The 9223-nt window shown below is 37.3% G+C and overlaps 1 protein-coding gene across 2 annotated transcripts in view; it reads right to left on the reverse strand.

Moving 5' to 3' along the window:
* Positions 1–8987, reverse strand: part of LOC139468223 (ankyrin repeat and fibronectin type-III domain-containing protein 1-like) — a 212748-nt gene extending 203761 nt beyond the window's left edge. For both annotated transcript variants that reach the window (XM_071250046.1, XM_071250045.1), the window contains exon 1: positions 8792–8987. The gene's annotated coding sequence lies outside the window, so the exon portion shown is untranslated. The remainder of the gene's footprint in view (positions 1–8791) is intronic.
* Between the last annotated feature and the right edge of the window lie 236 nt (positions 8988–9223).

Raw genomic sequence — 9223 nt, forward strand, 5'->3', positions numbered from 1 at the left:
CTGAAGCAATCACTGCATAAACCTTCAATAATGACTACATGAGGTGATACAGGCATGAAGCAGAGATGATTATCTGTGAGATGAAGGTCACAGGGAGTTTTATCACGTTCAATCACAGTCATACAAAATTTGTGTATGTTTTCTTTGAATCAGCATCCCGACAAGGTAATCCCATGATTTGCACACAGTCCCTGCCTGTAAAGAAAACCAGTGTAGGTTTCCAAGACTGTCCCTGGTGTAATCGCCCCAGGCATGTTCGGCTACCAGTCTCAACTTACCCTTATACCCAATGTCCACACAACATGACAGTTATGGGGAAGCAATCAGGTCACTTCTACACCCCCTGCCTTGCCCACATCATGTCATGATACCCCCTGCCCCCCAATCGGGGAATTTTGTAATCCCCACCCTTGAGTCCCTAGACCTCTAGATTAAGACCTTAAAAGAGTCACAAAAGGGAGATAAGTAGGGAAAGCTAACAATTACTTTGTCAGCCTACTTGATTGGACATTTTTCCTATAACATTGGGCTACAATGTTAATAAACACTCTCATTATGGGCTGAGAGTTGTCAATAGGTATTCTGAGGCAGAGCTTTAAACCAAACCTGTTCACTCGTTGGTCAACAACATAAATCCCAAATTACCTCCTGCTAAAACACACTTGTCAGAGGAGACCAGGCATCTTGCGTTCTTAGTCAACATGGCCACCATATAAGACCCATACTGCATGATGTATTTGATGCAATTACCATGACAATGAAAGATATAGCAATGAACCAAACACATGCATCTTACTGGGCCATAAAACTGAAAAGTGATACCATGTATTTGACATTCTGAATTTCACTCCATGGACCTGATCTGTTTTGTTTTTATTTTGTTGGATGGGATTTCATCTTTGAACCTGTACAAGTTAGGTAAACACAACTAATCTCCTCCTGCAAGAGTTTGAATTTAAACATATTACCATTTGAAGTGTTGCTTGAAACATTAGTCTCTAACAGTTTTACATGTAGATCCTAAAACAGAATATATCAAAACTCAAGCAAGTCTAAATTTCTTCTGAGAATTTAGATTTTCTCTGGTCTACTTTTATTATAAGGTGACAATTTACAAAAGAAATCTGAAAATATTTTCTTTCAAAGACTAAATATTAGTCTGTACAATACACGTATATGCATTTCTACTGGTTGCATTAAATACTGTGGTTTGTCCACAGGTCCGTTGCGGCACAACAATAACTGTTGTGTTTCCTCTCATCAAAAGCATGCATATTTTCACAAAACCTTCATTATCATCAGCTTGATAAGGGATCTATCTCTCTGATGCTTTATATGAGTTGTGCATGTCAAGGCATAATAAAAGCATTGGCTGGGGGTGACTGACCTCCATTATAATTCTGTTCAACAGAATATGAAAACCAACACAAAACTTGGAAACTTTTTGTGTCTGTGGCTGACTGACCTTGATTAAATTATTCCTGCCAAAGGCAAATATAATAGTAATACTACATTTGGAAGTTATGCTTTAAATTCAAACAATCCAATTAATAGTCTGCAATGACATTCTGTGCAGATCTCTCTGTAGGACATCGTGCAACGTACTTAGCACTGGATCAACAGGATCAGACAATAACATCTGGAGTACAGATGACCATTCGTCTCATGGCCAGAATCTGCTGTGCAGAGTTGCCTCCCTCAAGTGTGCCAGGATCCTATTATCATGGGTTTGATAAGGATTCTTGGTTTGCCAGCACCATACTGTGCTCATGTGTTTCTACAAAGTAGTTATATCAAAGCATCACTTCATGCTTTCCTCTCATATCAAGCTGACAAGCCGTGATATAACCCAAACACTGTTCAATGTTAAACACAACTCACTCATTGATAACATTCCATGTTACATGCTCAATTTCTAGTATGTCCTTCACACAACAACTCAATATGCCGCAAAATTATCATTATTCACAATTTAAAAAGATTTATTTTTGGTATTCTTGGTATTATATTTCTATTGAATTCTACTCATATGCTAACAGTGCTGCCTACTTTGTCTATACATGACAGCATCAATCACCTTACAGCCAATCAGTAACACAGTAATAAACAGTGAAACTCCAAAATACCTGAATATACATTCATTCCACACATTCAAATTCCTGGCCTATTTCTGACAATTGTTAAGCACAATAAACCTATTACCGTGTTCAGAAACCATAAATACCTTTTAATGTCCATCAATGATGTGACAAATCAGTTATCCTCACAAAAAACTATAAATACCCTATACGAGAATGTCCACAAAGACTGCACTGTATGCCATGCGCTTGCATCATATGCATAACTGTACCTGACATCACACACACACACACACACACAGAGTGCAAGTGAGTATCTCACGGAATTCAAAACTGAAAGGACTCAATTCATGAACACATTCCTCTCCTATTCTGTCATGTCTCAAATTTTCCCATATGCTTAAAGTATCCCAGTTTCTACATCAATAGGGATTAGGTTTTATAGGTCTAGTGACTTATGCAATGTTGCCCAACCATGGAGAGTATCTACTTCAGACACACAACAATCAGGATGTATACGTTTTAACGTTGTTCCATTCTGAAATTATTGAGTTTTGTAAAGCATGACTTGCTTGAGAAACACGAGAGCTACAGTTTGTTGCTGACTACTCGGCTGGCTCACCGGCCTCATCAATTACCGGTACATCCTAGCTGATAATTGCTCCATCAACCATTTAAAATTCCAACACAGTCACGTGAGAAAACTAATGTCAGATATTGGGATGTAACAAAGTATTGTTGACAGGTTTACTGACAAAGGTGTTTACTCATACATACAAGTGGTTATCCTTTACCTGTATACATCAATATTTTTATTGCTGTCTCTTGGTTAAACACCTAGACTGTCTTCAGTTTCACTTTTTTGATAAAAGGGCAATTTAATTAAGAAATAAATGACTCAAGGTCTTTGTTTATTGTACAATATAACACTGCAGTGAGAATAAACCATGAAGAACGATAAACAATGACCACGAGTCATTTATTTCTTACTGCCTCCTAAGGATATTTAAAAATATTTTCCCATATTTTAATAATGATGACTCCCTCAATAGAATTAAGGGTTGGGGAGATGGACTAGCCTAGTGGTGAAAGTGTTCCCTCATCAAGCTGAAGGCCCAGGTTTGATTCTCTACATGTGTACAAGGTACTTTCTTAGGTTTCCCTTTTGTAACATTGCTGGTCTATTTTCTGCACAAAACATCAACGAAAAACAAATGAAAAATACTTTTCTTGATCTTTGCCCTCATAATTTTCCATTGCATTCCCTGCTTATTTTACTGACTTGTCACCACAGAGAACAATCAACTGACTTAATTTTTAGTGGATATACACCAATGACACCATGTAATGTCCATAACAAAATATTCCACTGTCATGCAGTTCTACGTGAGGATCAGAACATCTCATACTTTGCCCCAAGAAAGATGTGACCCGACAAATATAGAAACCATGCAGCAGAGGCTATCACATTTTTCCAGTTCATCCACACTGACATGTATACATGCAACCTATTACTAGCTGTATAAAACGGGGAAATATTTCACCCTACATTAGCTAATGTCATGCTGATGAGTTTTTAAATACTTCAATAACAATGACATCTGGCGACATTCTCATAATCCAACACAGCCCATTACAGACTGCAAGGTGCTAAATCTGAACATATGAGCATTTTACTGCCATAGCTAGATACAATCAACTGACACTGTAGCAACTTGTACAGCTATTGGTATTTCAGGGCAATCACAAGTGTGGATCTCTATTTTCATCCATCATCTGAAATGAAGCATGACAAGGAATAAGTCACTTCTGCCTGACATGTCACTTGTCATGAAAACCCTACCTGGTGCACTGCAGCACAGGTGTTGAGCATGAAAAGGAAATGCATTTATTTCAAATTACATTCCCTTTTTTGCAACACAGATGGCATGTCTATTATTCAAGGGGTGTACACAGAAACCATATTAATAGTGAGATGATTAATTCTCCAACAGATGTACCATCATACTTTGATAATAATGAAACTGTGTGAAGTTTTCCAGCAGCAGTAAATTGTTTCTTGAGAGCCCTGTTCACAACAGATTCTCATGATCTATGTTCTATGATCACATATTTAATATAATCTGGGGTGGTCAGGCTCGCTGACTTGGTTGATGCATGTCATCCTATCCCAATTGCGTGGATCGATGCTCATGATGTCAATCTCTGGATTGTCTTGTCCAGACTCGATTATTTACAGACCGCCGTCATACAACTGGAATATTGCTAAGTGCGGCATTAAACAATAAACAAACGAAACAAATAGGAGCAATGGAGGTGTTGATGCTATTTCTGAAATGAAGCTACATTGGATAATGGGTCCAGGGTGTTTATCATAACAGAATGAAGATTAAATACCCTGGATAACAGAGGATGAGCAGAACAGGAGGGTGAGTGATCCTGATTTTAGCCTCCATACTGTCTCCATCCTTATCCAACACCCTTCGATTTATCTATAAGTGCTTAAGATTCTTACACACCCAACTATAAATCAGTTTTCCAGGAATTGTTACACCGATCCACTTAAAACTGTGGAAGCTCAGGTGGCATTTCGTTTGAAATATTTATCAGTTTGAACTGGGACAGGTGCTTGTCAAGGGACAGGAAAACAGATAGTTGTCGACAAATGACCCTCAATAAGGGGCCTACATTTCAAAGTCGGCTCTCTATAGTCCTGACAGATAGGCTGTTACATTACCAACACATTGGAGACAAAATATTTCATTCAATCAACAAGTACTGTCAACCTGGAGAAAAAATTGAATCAATCTATCACATTGATGTCATAGTAATTAACATCTCACAAATGACATTAAATGCATTTATAATATACAAATATTAATATTTCATCTTTACAGAAAGTAATTAGATATTCGTAAATGTCCCATTACAATGTATAATTATAGTCTGTTGTTATGGTTTAAGTAGACCAGTCTAACAACGAATACATATGTACATAAATACTATATGTAGCAATTGCCCCTTGAACATTATTTATTAAATTTTGTTTTGAGAAAATATATAATGAATCACAGGAATGTAGATACGGCCAAAGACTTAAATAATTAAATAATTTGAATTTAATTTTAATATCCCTTCTGCTTCATTTTGGAAATATTTGAAATATGTAACTAAAAAAATGCATATTTCTTTGAAGAAAAGCTTATAAAATCTGCTATTGAAAACAACCTCTATTGGTTGTGACAGTATTACTTTTACCTGCAGCATCCATGTATGCCATATCGTGCCATCTTCCTGAGGCTAGGGTGTCAACTGACTACAAAAGTCCAGTTTCCACCCTTGCCAAACTAGGCTGGAATTTCGTGGCTCGATCATAGCACCACCAGTGGCTTTTATGAGTTATGTCCCTTCTACGTCCCTCCTATTGACCAATCAGATTCCATCTCTCATATCACTTGTATTTTCTTCAAACAAAATGGTGTTGCCCAGTCAAGACAATATGATCGATAATCAAGATCTGTATTGTAATAAAATGGGCCTTACCTCGCAAAGTGCATCAAATCATTTGAAAACCTTTATTAAATAAATGAAAAGATTTGGAAAATATCTGTTGACGCCCATTTGAAGGTACACATGCTCTGCAAATCCTGCAGTCCATCGAAATCTAAATGTTAAAATATAACTCCAAAATTCCTGACCTGTGAAGATTCCGGGGTAGAATAGGTCTTCAGCAACCCATACTTGCTGTAAAAGGCGACTATGCTTGTCGTAAAAGGCGACTAACGGGAACTGGTGGTCGGGATCGGGTGGTCAGGCTCGCTGACTTGGTTTGATACATGTCATTGATCCCAATTGCGTGGATCGATGTTCATGATGTTAATCACTGGATTGTCTGGTCCAGACTTGATTATTTACAGACCGCCGTCATATAGCTGGAATATTGCTCAGTGTGGCGATAAACAACAAACCAACCAAAATTCCAGCCTAGTTTGGCAAAAGTGGAAACTGGACTTTTATCAGTTAACTTCCTTGCCTTGATAAGATGTATCCTGTGTACTTAAGGAAGGGATATAATTATAAAGTTTAAGAATATCATCCATTTCACCTGGAAAATTTGTTTCTTCTTTCATAATGCACTCAATTTTCCAGCTGGTGGGTGATATTATGACCAATGGTCCATCAGCCTGACCACCCAGTGTATTAAGTCACCTCTAACACTAGAGCAGGTTGCTGGGAATCCCAACCAGGGACATGAATGTCACGGAACTGGTCATTTTGTGAAGGTGTGAAGTTTGATCAAACTCTCCATGCATGGCCCGATCGAAGAGGTAACATATCATTACTTGACATCAATTCCAGGCCATGCAATTGGTCGTGCAGATAGATGTAATTAAATGTCAAAACAACGATAATAAACACATATTCTTAAACATTAATTTTCTTTCTAATCCTCGCCAAGAGAATACACTCAGAACATTCTCAACTTAGCTGACAATTTCCATAGCACTACATAGCAATCTACAGAACCAAGGAAACGGATTAGGCCATGACATTATGTCAAAAAAGCCATGAATTCTGCATTTCAGGAAGGATACAATGCTCACATTATGAAGGGGATAGTAACAAGGACAATTCTGTGTTTAAAATGCCTTCAAAAGCCATGTATGTTGGTGCACCTGTACTAGAGTAACGAATGAAACAGCATGAGAATCAGATCACAAAATGAGGTGCGGTGGGAAGTTTCGAAAAAACAGTGTGGTTCCAATTACCCGATCGACCTTCATGTAAGGTGCAAACCCATTGTTAGTGGTACTCACTGTTCATGACAAAACAAAGAATATAAAGTCAAACCCTACTGATTTGACAACAGACGGCAAGCGTACCACACCATGGTACCTGTCTTTGATGTTTTACACATATTTTGGTCATTCTACTTGATACAAATTCAAAGTTGTGCTAAATTATGTCTTAACAACAAGTTGATTTCCACTTATCAGGGTATGTTTTAACCTATCTTTAACTCTATAGACAATAAATTAAGTTCAAGACAACCAGGAAATTGACACATCCAATTCAACATTTATGTCTGGGTTAAGACAGTGGTAAATATAGTAAGAGTTTGTCGGAACCAGACTGTGAGTTTGACACAACCAGGAATACGACACATCTGAGTTCGAGATGACTGGGTTTGGCTGTACCAGACACAGCATAAAAGCAGGATTTTGAACTTATTGTTTTAAGAAAGACTTCCTGCCCTATTTTTAAATTGGAATGACATTATTCTCTTTAATCTTACACACTGACTAAGAGACTGGTCATTAATAACAGGGAGGATGGTCCCCATAATTATACTGGAGATTTCCAGGCACATTACAAAAAATTACAAATAAGGCCATGATAGTTTTGATCATTATATTTTCATCCCCGCTCACCTCACTACCCAACACCATGTTTTAATGCCAAGTACCTGCAGACAGAAAATAACTGTACATGTGTTGTCATGTTTCTCAATTGAGCACTTAATTGATTAAATTCTGCAGTCAGCCTTTCTAGATCCATGTCCCTGTTGCTAATAGACTTGTGAATCACATCACTTCTTATGAAAATTGACCTTGAACATTTGTATAAAAAATATATATTTTTAAATTTTTTTAAAAACTTCCATCTCACATATTTTAATATCAGATGAAAATCTTACAAATCATTTGTTGCCTAACAAAGAAATATATTTTCTGTGTAAATAAACCTAAGGAAAGAAGAAACATTTATTTTGTTTATTTACGTGAAGATGTGTGATGAACAAAAACGGAAATATAAAAAAAAATATCATCTACATGTGGGAGGGCCATTATTATGAATATACCCTCCCTATAACAAAACTATTAGTCTCTTGGCTTGGCATGAAAATCATCAAACAAAGACTAGGTCTTCAGTCAATAATGATTTTGTACAGATATCAGTACAGATAGAAACGTCCCACCCATCCAACACAATGACAATACGAATTCCCTATCTCAATGTAACACCACAATCATTGTCATATCAGAAACACAATAGCTTGTTGTGTATATACATGTACTATCACGTCACTCTTCAATATACACTGATACTGACACTGTGTAGGTGCTTAAGGTTGTATTTAAGAAATAAATCATTAATTGGATCCAATCATATAGCATAAGAATCATGATCAATCTTAATGTAATTTCAACATTAATTCAAAAACATATCTGAAACATATTCCCATATTGTAAGGATAGAGATGTACTGTTCATATTTCAAAATAAAACAATTTCCGACTTCACCCGAGACCTTCTACTGTGCTCCGCTGAATATAGTAAACACGTTTATGAATGAAGCTGTATTGCTTAGAACATGTGACCTTGCTGTATGGCAGAATCAAATCCCAACACACAAATGTCAACACAAATGTGTGAAACACTTTTTCTACCATGTACAGAAATAACACAATAAAAGCAGGACAAGAAATCAGCTTCAGCTGTAGTTAGTTTGATTAATCACCTGTCATCGCTGAAACTGAGCATATTTAACATCAAAAGGACAATCAATACTTCATTGAAAAATCAGTCCACATGTTCATTTCTTTTTCCAAGTCATACCCTATCAATGAGAGGATAGTACTCTACAGCAGCATCCTCATCCATCAATGAAACAAAAACCCACATTCAAAATTCAAATTGTAAACAACTCACCTGACTATTCCAGTTACACAATAGGTGATTACTGACTGGGGAACACAGGTGAAAATACTCTGAAATTTAAACAAAGCCAACAAGCATGGTTCAATCTGCAGTTTTCCATCCAACACAGGTAATCAATTCCATCACATAGTACACTGTTCTAGCATCACTGAGGTCCAGCTGAACAGATACACACAACACAAATTCAACTCAGGTAAATGTACCACAGGTGTGTACTGGGCTAGCACACAGCAGGGAGCGCTCATTCAAACTGACAAGCTCTTGGTCACATTTGCTGCTCGAACTAGCGATAGCTGTGTATAGTCAATCGAACGTGGCCGTAGAAGTCGCGCACTTGTAGTTTCACTGGCTCGTCAGCTAGTGTGTTGACAGCCGGGTATATAGCACGTGGGCTCACGATATGAATGAGACAGAATACCTGTC

This window comes from Haliotis cracherodii, unplaced genomic scaffold, assembly GCF_022045235.1.
Source record: "Haliotis cracherodii isolate W230 unplaced genomic scaffold, xgHalCrac1.p SCAF_2, whole genome shotgun sequence".
NCBI classification, from domain to species: Eukaryota; Metazoa; Mollusca; class Gastropoda; order Lepetellida; family Haliotidae; genus Haliotis; species Haliotis cracherodii.